At 43.8% G+C, this 23,885-nt stretch overlaps 1 protein-coding gene across 1 annotated transcript in view; it reads left to right on the forward strand.

The window, feature by feature from the left end:
* Nucleotides 1–4,280: 4,280 nt before the first annotated feature.
* Nucleotides 4,281–23,885, forward strand: part of WDFY3 (WD repeat and FYVE domain containing 3) — a 241,607-nt gene continuing 222,002 nt past the window's right edge. Inside the window, exon 1 of the mRNA XM_065404726.1 lies at nucleotides 4,281–4,355. The gene's annotated coding sequence lies outside the window, so the exon portion shown is untranslated. The remainder of the gene's footprint in view (nucleotides 4,356–23,885) is intronic.

Consider the following 23,885-nt stretch of genomic DNA (forward strand, 5'->3'; position numbering starts at 1 on the left):
GGAACTACCATAGATCAAGGCTGTTCTGCTAAAGAAGAAAAAACAAGTTGAAGCAGGGTGGAAACTGCAGTGAATTGTCAGTTAGACTTTTAACAGATAAGTTCACTGTGTTAGAAACTGATATTTTCCTTTGAAAAGATAAAGCTGAAAAATCGTTGTGGCACAAGGGGAGCAAGTTACTGCAACAGGGAGCCTTACTGAACAGAGGAAACTTAGTTGTGTGAGCAATCAATTTTTTTTCTGTTGTGGTTAATGAGATTTCACTTAATGTTTTCCGATCAAAGAGTAATGTGAATTTATAAAAGTTCATCAATGAAAACAAAATGACTGAGGTGGAGATCAGAAAATGACTTTTTAATGACATTATCAGATAGCTAACAGCTGTTACATTAAAAATTGCATGCATGTGTTTGCACACCCACGATATGAACATTTTTGTGAATAAAAAATGAATAAGAACATAAGAACAGCCATACTGGATCAGACCAATGATCCATCTAGCCCAGTATACTGTCTCCTGACAGAGGCCAATGCCAGGTGCTTCAGAGGGAATGAAGAGAACAAGCAATCATCGAGTGATCCAATCCCTATCATCCACACCCAGTTTCTGGCAGTCTGAGGTTTAGCGATACCCAGAGCATCCCCGACCCTCTTGGCTAATAGCCAGTGATGGAACTGTCCTCCAGGAAATTATCTAGTTCTTTTTTTGAACCCCATTGTAGTTTTGGCCTTCACAACATCCCCTGGCAACGAGTTCCACAGGTTGATTTTGTTGTGTGTGAAGAAATACTTCCTTTTGTCTGTTTTAAACCTGCAACCTTTTAATTTTATTAGGTGACCCCTGGTTCTTGTGTTATGTGAAGCAGTAAATAACACTTCCTTATTCATTTTCTCCATACCGTTCATGATTTTATAGACCTCTATCTTATCCCCTCTCAGTTGTCTCCTTTTTAAGCTGAACAGTCAGTCTTTTTGATCTCTGCTCATATAGAAGCTGTTTCATACCCTTAATAATTTTGGTTGCCCTTCTTTGTACTTTTTCCAATTCTAATGTATTTTTTTGAGATGGGGCAACCAGAACTCCATGGGGTATTCAAGGTGTGGTATACCATGGATTTATATATTGGCACATTATGATATTTTCTGCCTTATTATCCATCCCTTTCCTAATGGTTCCTAACATTGTTAGCTGCTGCCCATTGAGGAGATGTTTTCAGATACTTATCCAGGATGACTCCAAGATCTCTTTCTTCAGTGGTAACAGTTAATTTAGATCCCATAATTTTGTATGTATAGTTGGGATTATTTTCCAATGTGCATTACTTTGCATTTATCAACATTGAATTTCATCTGCCATTTTGTTGCCTGGTCACTCAGTTTAGTGAGATCTGTTTGTAACTCTTCACAGTCAGCTTTGGACTTAACTATCTTGAGTGATTTTTGTATTGTCTGCAGATTTTGCCACCTGTTTACCCCTTTTTCCAGATCCTTTATGAATATGCTGAACAGTACTGGTGCCAGTACAAATCCCTGGGGGACATCACTGTTTACCTCTCTGTATTGTGAAAACTAACCATTTATTCCTACCCTTTGTTTCCTGTCTTTTAACCAATTACTGATCCATGAGAGGATCTTCCTTCTTATTCTATGACTGATTACTTTGCTGAAGAGCCTTTGGTGAGGGATGATGTTAAAGGCTTTCAGAAAGTCCAGGTACACTGACTGTATCCACTGGATTACCCTTGTCCACATGTTTTTTGATCCCCTCAAAGAATTCGAATAGATTGGTGAGGCATGATTTCCCTTTACAAAAGCTGTGTTGACTCTTCCCCAACAAATTGTGTTAATCTATGGGTCTGATAATTCTGTTCTTTACTATAGTTACAACCATTTGCTGGTATGGAAGTTAGGCTTACTGGCCTGTAATTGCCAGGATCACCTTTGGAGCCTTTTTTAAAAATCGGTGTCACAGTCCCTATCCTCCAGTTATCTGGTATAGAAGCTGGTTTAAATGATAGGTTACATACCACAGTTAGTAGTTCTGCAATTTCACATTTGAATTCCTTCAGAACTCTTGGGTGAATACTATCTGGTCCTGGTGACTTATCTGTTTAATTTATCAACTTGTTCCAAAACCTCCTCTGTTGACACCTCAATCTGGAACTTCTCTGCAGTCTTACTTGAGTGCTCCTTTAGCACTTCGGTCATCCAGTAGCTCCACTGATTATTTGGCAGGCGTTCTGCTTCTGATGTACTCACTTTTTTTTTCTTTCTGTTATTTAGTCTTTTGCTAGTTGCTCTTCAGATTTTTGTAAAGTTGTTTGTTCTGTAGAAATTGCCACTGCCATGCATTGCATAAATTTTTAGTCTTCATTAGAGTATAAATTCATTTAGTGGAAGCAACATTACATTTTTTGGCATTTGTCATATTTGCTTTTTCATGAAGTACTAGCTACTGTATATTATTAAAAAACTGCAAGAACTGAAAGGCGGGGAGGGATAGCTCAATGGTTTGAGCATTGGCCTGCTAAACCCAGGGTTGTGAGTTCAATCCTTGAGGGGGCCATGTAGAGCTCTGGGACAAAAATTTGTCAGGGACAGTACTTGGTCTTGCTGTGAAGGCAGGGGATCTTTGATGACCTTTCAAGGTCCCTTCCAGCTCTATGAGATAGGTATATCTCCATATTAAAAAATTACCATATGAGGAGTATGATCTGAAATGTAGCACATAGTTGCAATGGAAATTAGCTAGCAAAATATTTGAAGAGGGAATGAGAGAGTAAAATTGTTGGTAGAATAAAGGGTGATTATTGGAAATTACAGAACAGGTAAAGGGAAACTTCATGAAGACCATTACAGGAGTAATAACCAGAATCAGAGTTGGAGCACAGTTTATGCATACAAACAGAACTGCACTAGAGAGGCATTTGATAAGAATAATTCTTGTAGATGGCTAAAGGAAAGAAAAAGGCCTCATATCCTTAACTCAAACTTCTGTAGGAAATGTCCTCCGCTATTTGAAAGAGAAGCCATCACAGTTAGATCAGTGTTTGAGTGCTTGCTTGGGAATGATTGGGTTTGATTAGGAAGGCAAACCCTTCCCTCTGAAAATGTGTGTGATTGTTGAAACATAGAGCTTGACCAAAATTCCTCTGTTTCACATTACCATAATTGACTGTTGTCTCCCAATTTTGTTGAAATAACTCTTCATAGGACAGTTGAATTTTGTATTTGACATTTTAGTAAAATATTTATTAACTTGTACAGGGGAAACAATTATTTTTTCCCATTTCTTTCATTTCCTCTGACTGAAACACCATGGTTCCCACAAACTTCAGACTGTGTGCGCATACAAACACATATTCTGATAACAGCTCTGACACAGACTACAAACTCCCAATTGCTCCCACAAACAGCCACACACTTATTGCTTTAACCAGACAAGTGACTCTGTCTGAGTGCATATGATAATACTTAAAACTAAGTGTCTTACAAATATTAAGCTTCACAACATCCTCTGAGCTAGATAAGCTTTATTAATACCAGAGTGCTCTCAAAGCCTTAAAGGGTAATGCAACCACTGCGCTGTAATTTTTGACCTACATGCATTCAGTTCCCTGAAAGTTTTCCTGTTCCTTTAAGCTTTAATTGTGTGTAAAGTAATAGCAAAACAAATATTTTTGAACTGTATTTTTAATTTTTTTCAGCTACCTTAGTTTTGGGTGACCAATGATGTGTTGGCTTGTTTCCACCTGTCTCTAAAATCTTAGGAGGGAACCTGATACCCATTTTGCAGTTGGGCAAATTGAGGTGCAAAAGATAGGCAGCATTCTTGAATGTCACAAGGAATCGGTGGCAGAGTTGGAAATAGGACCCACGTCTCCTGGTTCCCATTTGTCTGCTATAACTATCAGACCTCATTTACTCCCTATGTGTAATATTCTTGCTAGTCACAGATTGCTACTATATTAATTAAAACAGAAATTTGGGCTTGACAAGCAAGATAACTCTTTTTGCTGCTCAGGTGTTCACAGTCAATTTTATTTTCTTAGTGAGGTCTTGCCGGTCATTACGTGTAGTGACTGTGAACATGTTCTTCATTAAAATTTTGTGCAAGAGACCAAATAAAAGACGTCTTTGGTTTGTGACCATTCAAGCAGTTCCGGCAGATGCCGCTGTCAAAATGGCAAGACACTAGTGTGGTGCTAGTGGAGGTGGTTTTAATACTAACCTTTTTCTATTTTATTTTTGTGTTAACTAGTGGGAGCACAGTTTTGGTCTTGAAGAAAATCCTGGGAGAGGAATGGACCATGTTCTCATGAAGCTAATACCTGTGATCCAGGAATGCTATAGAGGTCAGTGACTGGGACTGGGAAGGGAAGCTGTGTGTGTTTAAAAAGCTTTTGCTAGAATTGCTTTGGCTTTGTAATTGCCACAAGCAGTTGTTTGACTGGTTTTGCATGCAGTCTGGAGCTCTAAGGACTTTGTCTGTCAGAGAGAAGGGAAAAGTGTATCAACTTCAAACACAGAAAATCTAAAATTGGCGTACCTAAACACTTAAGTAAGGTTACGGTGCTAATTTAGTCCTACAAAAGCATTAGAAATGCATAGTTAAGTCTGCAGTTATTCACTTAACACGGGGTAGGTAACCTATGGCACGCGTGCCGAAGGCAGCACACAAGCTGATTTTCAGTGGCACTCACACTGCCTGGGTCCTGGCCACCGGTCTGGGGGGCTCTGCATTTTAATTTAATTTTAAATGAAGCTTCTTAAACATTTTAAAAACCTTATTTACTTTACATACAACAATAGTTTAGTTATATATTATAGACTTATAGAAAGAGACCTTCTAAAAACATTAAAATGTATTACTGGCATGCGAAACCTTAAATTAGAGTGAATAAATGAAGACTCGGCACACCACTTCTGAAAGGTTGCCGACCCCGACTTAACATATTACACTGCATTTAAACTTCTACATGCTCAAAGCCAGTGATCCAGGGCTGTTGGGTTAGACTCTGAAGTTCTTAATTGACGGGCAGCAATGCTAATGGAATACCCTGTGGACACATGGTATTGTTTGCCTACCAACTTGTACCCCTAATTTTGAGAAGTTTCTTCTGCTCCTGTCTATAATAATCTATGTATAAAGAAAAGAGAAGACAGGAAATGCCTATACTGTGGGAATCTTAATATTTCTTTGATATATCTTCTCTTTGACGTAAGGAGCTTGGTTTTTATTTAGAATCATTTAAACGTAGGGCTGGAGGTCATCTAGTCTATCCTCCCATGCTGAGACAGGATTAAGTATACTTAGACCTTCCATGACAGGTGTTTGTTTAACTTGTACTTAAAAACCTCCAGTGACAGGGACTCGGCAACCTCCTTATGTAATCTATTCCATAGTTTATCCTTACAGTTAGAAAGTTTTTTCCTAATATCTAACCTAAATCTCCCTTGCTGTAAATTAAGCCCATTACTTCTTGTCATACCCTCAGGGGACACAAAGAACAATTGATCATAGTCCTCTTCATGTAAACCCTTTAAAGGTCTGAAGACTCTTTTCATATTTCCCCTCAGCCTTCTCATCTCTAGACTAAACATGCCCAGTTCTTTCAACCTTTCCTCATACGTCATGTTTTCTAAGGGTATGTCTACACAGCAAAAAGAAAAACCCACAGTAGCAAGTCTCAGAGCCCAGGTCAACTGACTTGGGCTCATGCGGCAGGTCTAAAAAGGGCAGCGTAGGCGCTTGGGTTGGAGCCTGGGCTCTGAAACCTGTCAAGGGGTGAGGGTTTTGAAGCTGAGCCCAAACATCTATACTGCTATTTTTAGCTCTGTGGTGTGAGCCAAAATCAGTTAACCCAGGCTGAGACTGCCGCAGGTCTTTTTGGTGTTAATGTACCCCAAACCTCTTGTCTCTCTCCTATGGAGTCTCTCTAATTTGTTCATATCTGTCATACAGTGTGGTGCCCAAAACTGGACATTGTACTTCAGCTGAGGTCTCTCCAATTCTGAGTAGAGTGGAACAATAACCTCCTATGTGTTATGTATGACATTCCTGTTAATATACCCCAGAATGACATTGCCTTTTTCTCAACATCACACTGATTGATATTCAGTTTGTGATCCACTGATCCTTTTTTGCAGTACTGCTGGCTAGCCAGTTATTCCCCATTTTATATTTGTATATTTGATTTTTCCTTCCTAAGTATTGTCTTTGTATTTGTCTTTACTGAATTTCATCTTGATTTCAGACCAATTCTCCAGTTTGTCTTGGTCGTTTTTTAAATTTTAAAGTGCTTGCAGCCCCTTCTAGGTTGGTATTATCTGCAGGTTTTATAAGTATGCTGTCTATTCCAGCATCCAAGTTGTTAATGTAAAAGTCCCATTGAGTTTAGGTTCCACTGGGATTTTGTGTTTAGGTCTCAATTTCTTTGGATTCATTGTAATATTGCTAGACCTTTAATATGGATTTTTCTTATTATTAACATAGTCCTAGTGCAAATAGGATAGTCTACATAATGGCTTCTTTTTAAAAGCTGAATATTTAGCTAGTGTAATTTACACTTTTGAAATACTAAAGGGGATGAAATGGATTTTTCACCTGATGGATTTTTTCTTAGCATGTGAAGTCAAAGAGGAGCTTATATAAGCATCTAACTCAGTAACACTTAATTTTGCTCATGTAAATTAAATATGGCAAAACAGATTTGTTGGGAACCTGGTAAGTAAAGTAAAGTAAAAGGAGGTGTGCAATAATAACAAAAAGTTCCTGGCCAGATAATTGAATTTTTACAGCGTTTATAAAGGACGTGCTGAGAGCCACTATGGCAGCAATGTTAAAATAAATGTCACCACTTTATTGCCTGTTGGTAACCTTACTCCAGTCAATGTATATTAAATGTTACAAATGGGCTAAATTAATGTTCCTTCAGTACCAGTGTTACTGAATGTTATAGATATCAAATAGTAACTGCCAAGGCTCATAGGTACCACATGTGATACACAGATTCTTTGCAGATCAAAAGAAGAAAACCTTTTTTATCACATGAATTCTGTAGTATGCCACAGTATGTGACACTCTTCTACCTCACAGAAAAGTGATGTGGCATACTAGAAAAGACCAAACAGCAGGGAACACCCCTATTAGCCCAAATTTGCAGCGTTTACAGGATTACACCAGCACAAAATAACTACTTCTGTTAATGGTCGTCTTTTTATGGTACACTTTAAAAAAATAAAAATAAAAATGGTATTTATACATTCCCACCATCTTTCCTGAATTGGATTCAGGTGATCAGAGCATAAATTATTTATTTTAAAAAATTAACAAAACATTTTGTGGTAGCAAATGCTTTGTTTAAAGTTATGGTGTTACTTTCATTATGTCTCTTCCCCACTTCCAGCAGTGATTTGTTAGCCTAGAAAAAATTCCTGTTTGGGCAAAAGCCTTTTGTTTATCTCAGCCAAAAGGTCATTCCTTTTTTGGAAAACAAAACGATAGTTCTTCTTTGAGTGATTGTTCATGTCCATTCCAAGCAGGTGTGTGCGTGCCGCGTGCACGCCAGCCAGAAGATTTTCCCCTAGCAGCGTCCGTAGGGTTGGCCTCGGCACCCCCTGGAGTGGCGCCTCCATGGCGCCCTTTATAGGGGCCCGCCGAGCCTCCACCCCCTCATTTCCTTCTTACCGCCGGTGACGGCTAGCTGGAACTTTGCTCGCTCTTACAGCAAACTTAGCAGTGTCCTGTTATCAGTGTATATAGTTTAGTTAGAATTAGAGTTAGTTGTAGATAGTTGATAGTTGTTGGTGGGGGCTTTCCCCCAACGTACTCGTCGCCCCGCTGGGGCATGCCTGGGTCCCCAGGGTTTAAACTCTGCAAGGACTGCGGGAAGTTTATGCCGAAGAGTGACCCTCACTCTTCCTGCTTAAGGTGCCTCGGAGAGAGCCACCAAAGAGACCGGTGTAGTATCTGCAGGGGATTTCGTCCCAGGATTCTTAAGGACAGAGAGCAGAGACTCAAAGTGCTCCTGATGGAGGCGGCCCTGCGGCCACATTCGGACCCTGAGCCGGCCGACCCGGCACCTCATCCTCGGTGCGCAGTGCCCCGGCACTGGTAACAAGACAGGAGGCCCAGGTCAAAACCTCCAAGCCCCAGCACCGGAGGGAGTTGGGACATAGAAAATCGGCCTCTGTAAGGCACTGTTCATCGTCTCCGGGTGCCCGCTAAAAAGAAGAGGCCGGTGAGGGGCCGATCACCCCACCGGGACCTTAAAGGGCCGGCGCCGTCCACGAGTGCGGGGGGACATGCCGTGCCACAAACTCATCCTCCCATTGGTCCGTCGACTCCCGCCCCAGAGAGGGTGCGGTCGAGTCCGGACCGGTCGAGATCCCCGGATCTCAGTGAGGATGTGCGTCTCCCATCGACGCCGGAGGCGTTCGAGACGGCCTCTGACTTATTAAGCCTCCCGGTGCCGGCCTCTCCGCACCGGTGGAAAGAACCGCCGACCATGGCCCGACCCCCGATGCAATCACGGGGCAAGCCAGCCATGATGTCACCTCAGTCCCTGCCCCGCACTGCCCCAGCGGCACGGCGCAGAGAGAGCATTCTCCGGCCCAGCGGCACCGCTCCCCGGCGGCAGTGGGTACTGCTCCCCCTAGGTTCTCCTATTCGGAGACCTCAGATTCGGAGCCGGAGTCCTACCGCTCCAGTAGATCGAGGAGCAGGAGGTCGGCTTCACAGGCGAGCCAACAACCTTACCTGCCGCAGTGGCAACAGCAGTGGCAACCGCCCTCCCAGTGGCCAATCTGGACTCCCTGGGCCTATCATGAGTCCATGGGACAAGCATACGGCCCTTGCTCCAGGTCCGCATCGGTCTCCTCGACGTCGGTGGCTCCGGCGCAAATGCCTCCACCACCGGCACCGCCGTCCGACGGGTGTGCCGCAACAAAGCCCAGCACCCCCTAGCCATACACCGGCGGGGACCATGGTTCCGACACCGCAGGCACCGCCCAGCACGCCTCGTCGTTCGGTGTCGACCCCGGTACTGGCCGCGGTGCCGCATCTCGTGCCCGCACCGGCCACGCAACCGCAGTACCATGTGCTGCAGCCCCCTGCAGAGACTGAGGGGACAGAGGAAGGCCCATTGCAGGTGATCTCCTCCTCTCCCTCTCCAGATGAGGCGGTTGCGGGTACCTCAACGGCACCGGCCCTAGAGGACAACCGGGTGCTCCAGCAGCTACTTAGGCGTGCAGCCCAGAGCCTGGCGATCCAAGCGGAGGTGGATGTGGATCCGGTAGTGGACATTCTGGCCCCCTCGGGCCCATCCAGGGTAGCCCTACCGTTGATCAAAACAATAGCTGACACGTCCCGCACTTTGTGGCAGACGCCAGCTTCATTGGCCCCCACGGCCAAAAAGACAGAGAGGCGCTACTTTGTGCCCTCCAAGGGCCATGAGCACCTGTATGCCCACCCTCCCCCGGACTCTCTAGTAGTGGATGCTGCCAACCAAAGGGAGCGCCAGGGGTTCCAAGGGTCTACACTGAAGAACAGGGAGGCCAGAAAGTTGGACCTGTTTGGCAGAAAGGTGAATTCAACAGGGGGACTGCAATTACGTATAGCCAACAGGCTATAGTGAGCCGGTATGGCATTGTCTAAGTTCGCTGAACTTCTTCCCCAGGAATCGCGAACAGAGTTTTCGGCTCTAGTTGAGGAGGGGAAGTTAATCTCCTGGGCATCCCTCCAGGCAGCCCTGGATGCGGCGGATGCAGCCTCCCGCACACTGGCGACTGGGCTGGTTATGAGGCGGGGAGCCTGGCTTCAGGTCTTAGGCCTTCCACATGAGGTCCAACAGACTATCCAGGACCTCCCCTTCGAAGGGCCCATGCTCTTCTCTGAAAAGACGGACAAGAGGCTACGTAGCCTAAAGGACTCGAGGGCTACCCTTCGCTCGCTGGGCTTGCACACCCCAGTCCCCCAACGTAGGCAGTTCAGGCTGCAACCGGCCCCACGACCTTACCAGCCTCAGAACCGCACGGATGTCTTGCGCAGGCGAGGCAGGAACGGCAGAAGGAGGCAACAACAACAGTCATCCGGCCAGCCAAGGCCACCATTGGGGCCTAGACCCCCAATTTGATGGCACGGTCGGGGACGACCTACCGGTCAGGACTCTGGATCCTACCAACCGTACCTTTTTGTCACGTCTGTCCCCCTTTTATCGTGCCTGGTCCCGAATCACATCGGACAGTTGGGTGCTTTGCACGGTAGAGAGGGGATATTCTATCCAGTTCTCCTCCCTCCCCACCATCAGCCCCCCTCCCCGTCCCTCTTCAGGGACCCCTCTCACGAGCAACTTCTAATTCAGGAAGTGCAGTCCCTCCTTGCAGCAGGGGCAGTGGAGGAAGTTCCTCAGGAGCTCAGGGGCAGGGGCTTCTACTCCCGTTATTCCCTAATACCGAAGGTGAAAGGGGGCCTCAGATGTATTCTGGACTTGCGGCGTCTGAACAAATTTGTAAAGAAGCTCAAGTTCCGCATGATCTCACTGTCCTCTACCATTCCCTCCTTGGATCCAGGGGACTGGTATGCCGCCCTCGACTTGAAGGACGTGTATTTTCATATTGCAATAATCCCCCAACACAGGCGTTACCTCAGATTCGTCGTGGGCAATGCCCATCTTCAGTTCACAGTTCTGCCTTTCGGCTTGTCAGCAGCCCCAAGGGTCTTCACAAAGTGCATGGCAGTCGTGGCAGCCTTCCTGCACAAGCAGGGGATTCAGGTGTTCCCCTAACTGGACGATTGGCTCATCAAGGGCCGTGCCAAGGCACAGGTGGAGGCTCAGGTGGTCTTCATCAGACGGACCTTCCTCAAGCTCGGCCTCCTGCTAAACGAGGCCAAGTCAACCCTGTCTCCCACCCAGAGGATAGAATTTATAGAGGCAGTTCTGGACTCGACACACGCCAGAGCGTACCTACCGGAGTCTAGGTTCCGGTCCATGTCCGAAATCATTCTCGGTCTCCAACGCGTCCCGACCACCACAGCAAGAAACGGCCTCAAGTTAATGGGTCACATGGCGGCGTGCACCTATGGGGTGAGCCATGCCAGGCTCAGGCTGCGACCTCTCCAGTCCTGGTTGGCGACCGTGTACCGGCCAGCCAGGGACGCCCTAGACTCTGTGGTGAAGCTCCCCCGAACAGTGCTGGATTCCCTCCAGTGGTGGCTCGATCTGTGGGAGGTCTGCGTGGGAGTACCCTTTGTCAGCCCCCAGCCCTCCCTATCCTTGGTAACAGACGCATCGGATCTGGGGTGGGGAGCGCATCTGGGGAATGTCAGGACCCAAGGCCTTTGGTCACCAGAGGACCTTTCCTTACACATCAACGTCAGGGAGCTACGAGCGGTGCGTCTAGCCTGCCTGACCTTCAAATCTCACCTGGCGGGCAGGTGCGTTTCAGTCCTTACAGACAATACATCGGCGATGTTCTATATCAACAAACAGGGAGGTGCACGCTCCTTTCCCCTGTGCCGGGAAGCCCTCACGTTATGGGACTTTTGCGTATGGAACGCAATTCATCTGACAGCATCCTACCTCCCGGGAGAGCAGAACGGACTGGCGGACTCCCTCAGCTGCTCGTTCCATGGTCATGAGTGGTCCATTCACCGAGATGTAGTACGCTCAATTTTCTGTCTCGGGGGCTATCCCCAGATAGACCTGTTTGCCTCGAGAGAAAACAGGAAGTGTCAATGTTTCTGCTCCCTCATGGGGCACAGTCCAGGGTCTCTGACGGATGCCTTCCTCCTCTCGTGGGAAGGCGGCCTGCTTTACGCCTTCCCCCCGATTCCCATGGTTCACAGGGTACTCCTCAAGGTCCGCAGGGAGCACGCTCGTGTCATCCTGATAGCGCCGGCATGGCCGCGCCAACACTGGTACACGTCGCTCCTGCACATGTCCACACGGGCACCCCTCACGCTGCCCCTGCTCCCAGACTTGATCTCGCAGGATCGGGGCCATCTCCGTCACCCGAACCTGGCGTCACTCCACCTCACAGCCTGGATGCTCCATGGCTAAACCCTGTGGAGATGCAATGCTCTCAGCAGGTCAGGCAAGTCCTCGGTAGCAGAAAACCCTCCACCAGGGCCACATACATGTCCAAGTGGAAGCGTTTCTCCATTTGGGCCGAACAGCAGGGACAGGCTCCATTGCTCGCCCCGATCCCTTTCATCCTTGACTACTTGCTTCATTTGAGACAGCTAGGACTTTCCCTCTCTTCGGTTCGGGTCCACTTGGCGGCCATCTCAGCGTTCCACCCATGAGCGGAAGGTGGTTCAGTTTTCGCGAACCCATTGGTTGGTCGCTTCCTCAAGGGCCTGGACAGACTGTTCCCGCACACTCGGCAACCAGCCCCGGCTTGGGACCCCAATTTGGTCTTTTCCGCCCTCACAGGGGCCCCCCCCTTCGAGCCTCTGGCTTCGTGCTCTCTGTTATATCTCTCATATAAGGTCACATTCCTAGTGGCTATCACCTCAGCCAGGAGGGAGTCGGAACTCAGAGCGCTGACATCCAACCTCCATATACTGTCTTCCACAAAGACAAAGTCCAACTCAGGCCACACCCGGCGTTCCTGCCGAAGGTGGTCTCCCAATTCCACATGGGGCAAGACATTTTTCTCCCTGTGTTCTATCGAAGCCACACTCCTCCGGCAAGGAGCGTAGGCTGCATTCCCTGGATGTCCGCAGGGCCCTGGCATTCTATATTGAAAGAACCAAACCATACAGGAAATCAACCCAACTCTTTGTTGCCGTGGCTGATAGGATGAAGGGACTCCCAGTCTCGTCACAGCGGATCTCCTCATGGATCATGACCTAGATCCGAGAATGCTACCGTCGGGCTAACGTACCTGCCCCGCCAATCACGGCCCACTCCACAAGGGCGCAGGCGTCCTCTGCTGCGTTCCTGGATCAGGTCCTGACACAGGAAATACGCAGAGCTGCCACGTGGTCCTCAATCCACACATTTACGTTGCACTATGCCATCGTGCACCAGGGCAGAGATGATGCAGCTTTCGGCCGCGCAGTGCTCCAATCCGCAGTGAACTCAGACCCCACCGCCTAGGTTCAGGCTTGTGAGTCACCTGCTTGGAATGGACATGAACAATCACTTGAAGAAGAAAAAACGGTTACCCACCTTTTTGTAACTGTTGTTCTTCGAGATGTGGTGTTCATGTCCATTCCAATACCCACCCTCCTGCCCCTCCGACAGAGTGCCAGCAAGAAGGAACTGAGGGGGTGGAGGGTCGGCGGGCCCCTATATAGGGCGCCATGTAGGCGCCACTCCAAGGGGCGCCGAGGCCAACCCTACAGATGCTGCTATGGGAAAATCTTCCGGCTGGCGTGCACGCAGCGCGCACACACCTGCTTGGAATGGACATGAACAACACGTCTCGAAGAACAACAGTTACAAAAAGGTGGGTAACCGTTTTTTGTGTTTAGGTTACATGAGGGTGAAATAAATACTTTCTGCAGTGTTTATAAAAAGGCTAAAATTATTAAAATGAACTTTGCATATGTTGAACTTCATACCTAGAAACTTTCCAGATGGCTAATCTCTACTGAAAATAGTCTCTTCGCTGATTTGTCAGAAGAAAACAGTCAATTAGCAACACAATAAGAACTGTTTTGCACATGTGTGCGGAACTTCTTGCTAATGTCCTGAACTGTGGTTTTAATATCTGCATAGAAAACTCTTCATAGGCAAATACCTGTGTAGAAAGTGTATTTTTTGGTGTTGGAGACTGTATACAATATGATAAAATCCTTAAGTAGTTTGAGGAATTTCAAAATTCTGCACACTTTGATCCCTGCTTGTGCAGAATTTAAAAATCCTGTGTGACTCCTAAATTTATTACAAGCAGAGCTTGTAATATAGGTAAAAGTGTGCTAAATGCTTAAGGTACCCTTTATTTTTTTTAGAAAAATGACAAAAAGTACTAGGAAATTAAACTTGAATGTAGTTTTAAGGATAATATTTTGCACTCAAGTCAGGAACTTTTGAGCCATATTAAGAAGATAGCTACAGCTTTCTGAAACGTGTGTAAAATGTTTGATTTGAATTTTTCTTGAACCAGTGGGGATCAGAAGAAAAGAACAGATAGCTGGAGCTTAGGCAGCTCTGCCCCTTGGAGTCCCAGCAGCTCTAAGGCTGGCTTCCACCTCTCTTCAGGTGCTTGCCGGCACATCTCATTTGGCAGCTCTGTCTCCTTCTCTTGAGCATCTACAGCAACACTGCCTCTATCCCGAAAGACCAGAGCAGGCTGCTGTTAGTGTCTTTTTCATCTTGCATTTCCGTATGCACAGAACAGAATCTGCACCTCTTTCTAAATGGCTGCTATTTAGTTTAAGCAAAACAAAAATAAATCCTCCACTTACAGGCTCTGCCGTGTGATTTCTTCTGTGCCTTACTGCAGACACATTTGAGGAAAAAAGTGGCTGTGTTGTGTCCCCATTCCTTGCTTGCTTTGGAGCAGCCACAGTTCTCTGATGCAGGAAATATTCCCTACCTGTCCATGTTTTGGACCTTACTCTTAACTCCACCTCCTGGGCAATATTTCCTCCATCCCCACACAGAGGAAGATCTGACAGACTTCACACAGAGAGGCAAAGAGACAGCTACTCATTGAGGCCTTGTGTAGACTTGGATTTAAAGTGGGATGTTCGCTAATGTGCTGACTAACATTTTAAAAGCCTAGCATAGGCAAGGCACAGTTCCTTAACATGTTAAAGTGGTTGAATTTAAGTTTAGTGGGGATTCAAGATGCCACACATCAGGCTTTCATCTATGCAGTGTATAACTCCAGAGCAGCTGTCAGATGATTACGTAAGTTTGCCAAACTCCCTAAAGCCAAAGAAAAGCATTGAAAATTTGCCATGATGTTACCTTGTCTAGAATCAGAATTGTTGTTCAAGTGAGCCTCCACTTTTGATATAACTAGATCCACATCTAGCTTGAGGGCAGGCTTATGCTTCCAGAGGTGGTCAGCAGAGCAGACAATCGTTTGTCTTTCTTTCCAAAGGGAATATCACATTTTTGGATTAGAGCTCCAGAAAGTTCAGTAGTCTTCTGCAGATACAAAGAACCTCTGTTCTCCTCATTATGGACTACTCAGGTGGTAGTTTTTCTTAATTCCCCAGTCAGGAAAAACAGGCATGGTTCTTAAGGAAAGAAGGCTTTCAAGAAGGAATAGATGATTTTGTATCTAAGTAAACAATAGCAAGGGCTCTGGATGATACTTTATTCTCTTTTGGGCTATCATGAATACAGGCTGGCCACTCGACTTAGGACGAGGAAGGCAGTGCCGTCAGCTGCTGCTGCTGTGTATGGACCCTATGATGTGAGATTTCCTAGAGATCAGAAGATAGACAAGTGTGCAAGATGAAATAGTGCTACCTAGCTATCGTCTCATGTTTCATTGTTGGAAATGTTTAATGAAGTTCTCACAGTTGTAATTAAAAAAACAAACAAAAACAAAAAAAGGCAAGCATTTTGAAAGCAGACATACTCTGTTTCCTCGCTGGCAAAGAATCTTCTTGGCAAGTAAACTTCAGGTATGTCCTAGAGCAGGGGTTCTAAGCCTTTTTCTTTGAGCCCTCTCTCTCCCTCCCTCCCCCCAACATGCTATTAAAAACTCAACAGCCCACCTGTTCCACAATGACTGTTTTTCTGCATATAAAAGCCAGGAGTGGCATTAGGGGGTAGGAAGCAGGGTAATTGTCTGGTGCCTCACACCACAATGGGGTCCCATAAAACTAAGTTGCTTAGGCTTCGGCTTCAGACCTGAGTGGTGGGGCTTGGGGTCCTGGGCTTCAGCCCTGCGCTGCGGAGCTTCGGCTTTCTGCCCTGGACTCCAATGAGCCTAATGCCATCCCTGCTTGGCAGGCCCCCTGAAACCTGCTCATCCTCCCCTCCCACCGGAGGCCCTAGACTCCTGGTAGAGAACTGCTGTTCTGGAGCATGAACTGATGACATTGTCCACCTCATTGTTTCAAATGAAGGGCATAGACATGCTGTCTGCAAACATTTATCTGTCAGCTGTCGCACTCCAAGACAATCAGTCATGCTTAATAATAGATGGACCAGCAGTGGACGTTACTACAGGTAAACCTGCTGATTTCAAGACGTTAGATAATCAGTTTATCCACTTTGGTGCTGCAAGCTGCTCCGTTGTTCTACGGAGTTGATATCTTTTACAGGTAGTTCCTCCTATTGCAAACCATGACAGCCTATCTTGGAGAGTTATGATTGACTGCCTGTGTTTAAGAGAAAGGAGTTGAACAAGAGTATTCGTGACATAGAGGTGCACAAGAGACACTAACTACTGTACTTCAGACTATTGTTGATGGTGTAGTCATTGGCTCTACAACTGGTTAAATTTTAGGTTAGTTTTAACTGAGATTAAAGCAGATCTTGCCAGATTCTTCTATGTAAACAAACTTTCCCACACACCATACAGTGCAATTATACAAGAGAGCAAGAAGTTCACTGTTTCACTTGAATGATCTCATTAAGAGCAATACATGCTAGGGCTAATTTAATATTTGCAGTTCATTTGTAACTGTATTTGTCTACTGATGGTGTCACATTTTAGATTTCTTCTAATCTATGGATGACAGGTATAGGTACAAAAAGAATTTCTATTGAAGCTTATCTTCAAGAACCTGGTCTCTGTTTCTGAAATCACTAAAGCTTTCCCATGACCTATTAGGTCTGTGTCTTGCTGGCACATATTTCCTGTGTGAATGGCTTTTGGAAAAATTACAAATGAAGTTGTTTAGGAGCTCTTTTTGAGGGGAGACAGTGGCAGCAGAGAAACTTGTGTGCAGATTATATGACCTAGGTAACATGGATTCTCTGAATATTTCATGCTACATCTTGTTTTTAAAATATGAAAAAATCAGGTCTGCTACTGACACTTCCATATAAGGCAGGTTCAACAACGAGGCAATCATCTGGAAATAAACTCTCTGTCCTATGCCTCCCTTTGCAGCACCAATTAAAATGGTCTAGAAGCAGTGAAGCTAGCCCGCAGCTTGTTCTCTTGACTCAAAAATATTTCTTGAAGAGCTGTCTTGAGGTAATCAAGTGCATGTTGCTATAGCTGCTGTAAATGCTGGAACTTCAAGTATTGTATACTGCAGTTTGAGGAAGAGCAAAGAACAATGGCAGATGTCCATGCTGTTGCCCACATCTGATTTTATTGGAATTAAATTTTATTAAATTTTGTATTTGCATCTCAGTACTAATAGAGTACGGTTTTAGAAGTCATCCATGGACTACATATATGACTCACAGGAATGCTGGTAAGAAGCTGCTCTTCATTTCCTTTTCCCAGGTCACCTGGCGTGGGTCAGGATTATAAAAATTTAATACCTCTGTCCTATGATAGAGGTTGCTATCAACAGATTCCATCTTGTAACCACAGTACACTTTCTAATTATTTTTTTAAATCAAATGCATTGTGTTAACTATTCCTTTAAAAAAGAAAGCTTAGAATGCTGTGAGATAGGAGTGTGGACCCTACACTGAAATTGAGTTGTCCCGGCAAATCAGAGTTTAGTTATTCTTTTCTACAGTTTATGACCCACAGTTGTGCAGTTATACATCCTTCTCTTCCAAGTTTCTACTGCCCTCAGAACTCAATGTACTCATCACTAATATACCTGCCTTAGTTTCTGACCCCTTTCATCTTTCTTTGTCCCATCTAATAACCTGCGGTATTAAGTAATTATTTTTAAAAGGAATTACTCTTTGGGATAGGATAGCAATGGGGCTAAGTGTTCCTGAAGGGGAAATGAACAACACAATCAATGAAGTAGCCAATTTTGATCTGGGCATGTGAGTGGGGAGTTGAGAGTGGTGGTGGTTTTTGTTGTTGTTAGGGTCCTCAGGAGATCATTTAGTCCAACCCCCTGCTCAAAGCAGGACCAATCCCCAAACAGAATTTTTTACCCGGTTCCCTAAATGGCCCCCTCAAGGATTGAACTCAGAACCCTGGGTTTAGCAGGCCAATGCTCAAACCACTGAGCTATCCCTCCCCCTTATGGGTTAATAGAGCTAAACAGAGCACAGAGGTGAGGAAATTAGAATTTTATGCTAAAAATAAGCATCATCATCATCACTCCCATAACCGCATTGGTTATTGGGGCACCATCATTGATGAGCAATCAACCAATTGTCTCCACCTCTGATGATTGTGTATCAGTGCTTGAGTCTCCACAAAGTCCATTCCTGTCCAGTCTTTTATGTTGTCAATCCATCTCTTCTATCTACCTCTTCTTCTCTTCCCCTGTACTGTCCCTTGGAGGATGATCTTGGATAGGCCAGATGATCTTGTTACATAGCCATACCACTTCAGCTTTGTTACATTGGTATCACAGGATATGGTAAACAAGTGTCTCTGGACCTTCCTTCCCATAGTTTCTCTAGCTTAGGGTAGTTATGTCATGTAGGAAGCACCTACAAATCACACACAGCTTTTTGGAAAGAAAACCGGAGAAGGGAGTGTAGAGAGATGGGATTAAGAATAATCTTGTCTCAAACTTGGTTGCTGCATTAACACCACTCTAGAATCCTAGTGAGGGACATTTAAAGATTGTATGATTCATTCATGTTCAGATTTCACTGTTCTGGTCTAGCAACTTTTTTTTAACTTGCTCATTTGTTTTATCACACGTACAATATTTTAATGAGCAAAGGTTAAATTATAAATAATAAAACTGCTTTTTCAAAAGTGCATTCTCACAAGAATGCTTAATTGCAAAACCTGAGGGGAACATAAAATAAGACACAAGAATAAAACCAAGTAATTAAACAGCTAATGAAGTATTTTCTTACTTACGAGGAATCCATTTCCTTAGGTGCTGTCCTGAGGACCTTTGCATCCAAACGTGGCTGGATTCCCTGTTGGACTTTTTTTTTAAACACACTGAAATAATTTTTCAAGCATTAATGCAGTAACAAGCTCCATAAGGTAGTCATTCCAGGATGCATTTCTACATTTGCAATGTAATTAACATATTTGATGTACCATTCTTTTTAAAATGTTGTACACTGTTGTACAAGAGAGAAGGTGAATAGTTTAGGGTTGTATTTTCAGGAAAAGGCTTTGCTAACGTCGAAATTCATAATAGCAAATCTTTTTTCTAGCAAAATCCTGTGGAGTGCTGCGTGTGTGCGTGTGTGTGCGAATTTCTTCTGCAGATCTTCACTCTGGGTATGAATGTGCCCATAAGTTGGATTCAACCCTGCCATTGACTTCGGTAGAGCCAGGATTTCAGTGGACATTGAGGTAGTTTGAACACCTTTTTGTGGAATGCAAAGTTTGTGTCCAAGTTTATAAAGGCAATCTCAGCCCCAAGTCCTCCTAATTTCTTTTCTCTCCCTTGAACAAATACTAACAAGAGAAATAGGATAGGAGAAATTGGCATTATGGAGGCAATATATTTCAGTAAATATGATTATTGAGAAGTAACCTTTTTGGGAAATCTAAACACTTACTTAAGTTCTTCTCTTGCAGTGTGTACACAAGTTGACCTTAGCCAGCTATCTTGTCCATTAAATTGATATTGCAAATTTAGGATGAATAAACCCTTTCCTTGGCTACATCAAAAACTCACAAACCGAATTGGAAGACCTACATGGATTGGTTGCCTTTTTGTGTACTTTTCAGAGTAATTTGCCTTAACTTCTCCTCAGAAAGGATTTCTGGCTTTTAGGGGGTGGGAGAAGGTCTTAAACTTTATTTGTAAGCCATACCCTTGTAAAACTCAACTGCAGTTAATAGTTGTAATGTCTTTTTATACTATTATAGTTTCTTAATTTTTCTGTCCTCCTACTCCTGCTTTGATTTTTTTTTTTTTTAAACAAACCACTACGTTAATCAGTATGGCTTGGATGTTATGAAAGCAGAAAAAGGAACCCCTTGCCTGTAGCACAGATGGTTCCTCCTCCTTTCTTGTCATGTGGCTAACGAATCCTGCGCTAGTGATGGATAGATCTGCTGTGCCTCTCTAATCAAACCAGCCTGTGCGCTGGTACAACAGGCTCCTGGGGATCACAGTGCAAAGCTCTGAATTCGCCTGACTTGCCAGAAGGATGTTTACTTAATGGTGGGCTGGCAGTGGCTTGTAGGCATAGAAGATCTATGTAATGCTTTTGCAGAGGAAATAGTCTACTGTTATTAATGTCTTTATAAAGAGAGGATTTGAAATGTAAGATGCTTGCAGAGAATTTGAAAAATACTAGGTAGGATAAGACATAAATAAATACAATCATTCTGGTTTTCTTTGCATGATATTTTTCTGGAACTTGACATTTAATATTTAGTACATGAATCGCTTTCATAAACATATATTATTTTCTGGTCGTTAGGTACATCTTTTGGAGCTGTCTTGGCTATTATGCAGAACAACATATTGAGATGCACTATATTACCACTTACCTTTTTATGCATGTTTGTAGAAACATGGGGGAAGTTTATAAGTAAACTAGATTTTTGCACTGATGCTCACAATCCAAGGGAATTTATAACTTTAGCTTTTCACATGGATTAGCTCTAAACTACAGCAAGAACAATTCAGTTTCCTAAGTACTGTAACTCTGGAACTAAAATGTGCCTCAATGCCTAATATTAAGACATTATTAGTATTAAGACAGCTGAAAAGTGAACATTTATGTACAGATACATATTTTTCAATAGTCCTTTCCTGTGCCTGCTTCTTGATGCTACAGACTTCAGTTTTCTTCTTCAAAATTTCTTCGGTTTGATCGTGCAGCGAGCACCATAAACTTTTGTTATCACAATCCTTTGCTATGGAACATAATTTCCATTTTGACTTTGTTTCATTATTAAGCAGGAGAAGAAAATGAGCAATTAGACAACTAACCCAGTTGTAAAAATTGGTAGCTGTGGTAAATAGCTGATGTAACAAACAAAATTATTAAAAATAAAAAATGAGTTAAATGGTTTTCTGATTAGCCATATAATTTTTGGGGGAAGGCAATGCCATTTTCAGTATGAAAATCTTCAGTTTTAATGTGTTTTGAATATTTTGCATTCAGAAGGAATCAATGATTAAGAGATGGAGTGTCAAGTTGCTCTCACTGGCCATTGTACTCTGCATTAAGGAATACTTTTCTATAGGAAATCAATATCAATATAGAAGCTGTACATCTACTTTTTAGACTTTATCAAAAATGTTACCATTTGTCTCTGAAACTGACAGTCTTAGACTGAAATCTTGTGGTTAAGGTTCAGAACTCTGAATCAGAAGACCTGTGGTCTAGTTTCAGTTTTGGCCCAAACATTCTATCTGACATACAAAAAACGTAATCTCGGTATGGTAGTTCATCCACTTGGTATTGGAGATCATAGCACCTACCTCACAGAAGTATGTCTAAGGCTAAAATTAATTATCTGTAAAACACTTGAAAACTGGCAGAAAGCTAAATGGTACAAATTATTATTTTTTCCTTAGAACGGCAGATTAATTGCATGAATACAAGATTTCCAGCAGCGCTGTGTGAATATGTTCTTTAATCCTAATCTAGGTGGGGCATGGATGGTAACATACAGACATGTTCAGTTCTTGGTGTCTCTGAGATTGCCAATAAGAATATCAATTAATGTTTTTAGTAGTGGTAATTTTTCTGATGTGGATCCTGCCTGTTATGAACAGGACTGAAACCACCAGTTCATTTCACTAGGCCAATCTCTCATGCTGTTTAAATGTCGACACCTGTCTCCAGTTGGCCAATGATGCTAGCTTCCCTTACCCACTTGTTAAACAAGTCCCTTTGTGCTTTCTTCCATGCTGCCTCTCAGTAAACTACCTCGTTGCGCTCCTTCAATGGCTCCTTAGAACTCTCCTTTTCTGTGATGCCTGCATAAAAACTTTTTGGGCAGCTGGTCTTCCAACACTCCTGCTTCCAGCACTGACCAATTTGTCTCCCTGTGTCCTGTGCATCCCCATCTGTTTGTATCCACCTGTTGTCTCTCGTCTTTTATGCTTTGATTGTACGCTCCTTGGAGCAGGGACTTTTTACTCTGTACAGTGACTAGCACAATGTGATCCTGGACTGTGCCTGTCCTCCTCGACACTACAGTAATACAAAAAAGTAGGCCACCAGACAGCTGTCTGATGGCGACAACTTCTGGCCACTAGTAACCCTGGGCTGGATTTGTAGTAATCCTTCAGCTCTGTAGAGGGAAAAGGTTCTTGTTGCATTGCTCAACACCCATCACTTTTTTCCTCTTTCCTAAGGCTGTTAAGAAGTGGGTTGAGTATATGCTGGTAGGCTGTTCTACCAGCCCAGGTAGGGACACCCAAGTCCTTTAAAGGCCCTTGCCTCAGGGCATGATTTATTATTTGAAAGCAAAGGACATAAAAACACAATATAAAACTCAGCCCAGGAATGCTGGCTACAGACCCCAAAGGCTTCCCCTGTTCCTTTTGCTTCCACCAGCCAGGGTGGCGAAGAGGACATTCCCTTCCCCTCTGCACCTAGCTTCCTTTTCATTATATAATCTGCCTAGCCACATGATAGGTAGGGATCCCTTAAACTTTTCCAGGCTGCTGCTGCTGCTTGTCACATTGGGTTTGAGGTAGATGCATTTAAATCTTTGGGCAATCCTCTATTGTGTGATTTTTAATTTACAGGAAGGGTACCCATTTGTAGATTGTGCCAAGCCAATGCAACTGAGCCAAGATGGTGAACCTTGGTGGCTTGCAATAGTTGTATTTTAAAAATTTGAAGCAAGAAGGAATAAATCCCATGAGCAACTTATCCATTCCCTAGAAGTTTAATGGGCTGTGCATTATTGTAAACATTCTGGGCTCCAGCCTGCCTATAAAGACGTTTAAAGACACACTATTAAATACCATGGCATATGTTGATAAGGTTCTTCAAGCTACTTAGAGATGCCTCAAAATGCTATGGGGCCTCTGAGGTGTGATGATATTGCATTTTTTTCTTTTTGTTGTGTGCATGCATTGGAATTTTGGCATAACTAAACAAGCTGATGACTGAAAACTATTGATATTTTATAATGTTAGTTCAGCTACTTTTCCACCTTTAAATTGCTCTGCATTATCATCTTTCACTAAATTTAGGGGGAATCTGAATTTGCAACATCTTAAAAAAGGCTTAGCCTCTGAGCCAGCCAGCATGGTTCACCATTTTGGCTCGGTTGTCTGGTTGGGGCTTGGCACTATCTAAAAATTCCTTTATGACGAGGGATTTAATTTCATTTTTATCTTGGATTTTCCATCCCCTGGTGTTCTTTCTGATAGAAAAAGCTACAGAATTGTAGTAGCGAGTGGAAATTTATTACTGTGGCAAGACATGGCAGTAGAATTTTTATCTTTTGTTCTTTTCATTGCAGGTAGTATGACTTTTTTTCCTCTGGTGTTACTACATACATTTTGACCAATGGCAGACATGATTTGAAACTGAGGAGGAGTGTGCTCAGTTTAAAGAACTGCTTGCCTTTTTAGCAGACATACTGCAAATAGCTGAAAAGAAAATATATTTTGGATATTGTACATACAGTTTGACGCAAACCACAGTTAACATAACTCTTCACCGGTATTGAGATAAAATTATCTCATCTTCAGAGTTCACATATTTTTCCTCTGATTGCTTACTTTTGTAGACCACAGCATAAATTCCAGTCTTTAGTAAAAGTCTTATTTTTCATGCTAGCAGAATAATTTCTGGCTAAGTCCTGTTATTTCTGTTTACTGCTGATGTAAGAACTCCCTGTGAAAGCTTTATTTTCTGCTCCTTTATCATTATCGGTATTCTAACCAAACACACATTTATCCCTTTTGGTCCCAG

The sequence above is a fragment of the Emys orbicularis genome, chromosome 5 (assembly GCF_028017835.1).
Source record: "Emys orbicularis isolate rEmyOrb1 chromosome 5, rEmyOrb1.hap1, whole genome shotgun sequence".
NCBI classification, from domain to species: Eukaryota; Metazoa; Chordata; order Testudines; family Emydidae; genus Emys; species Emys orbicularis.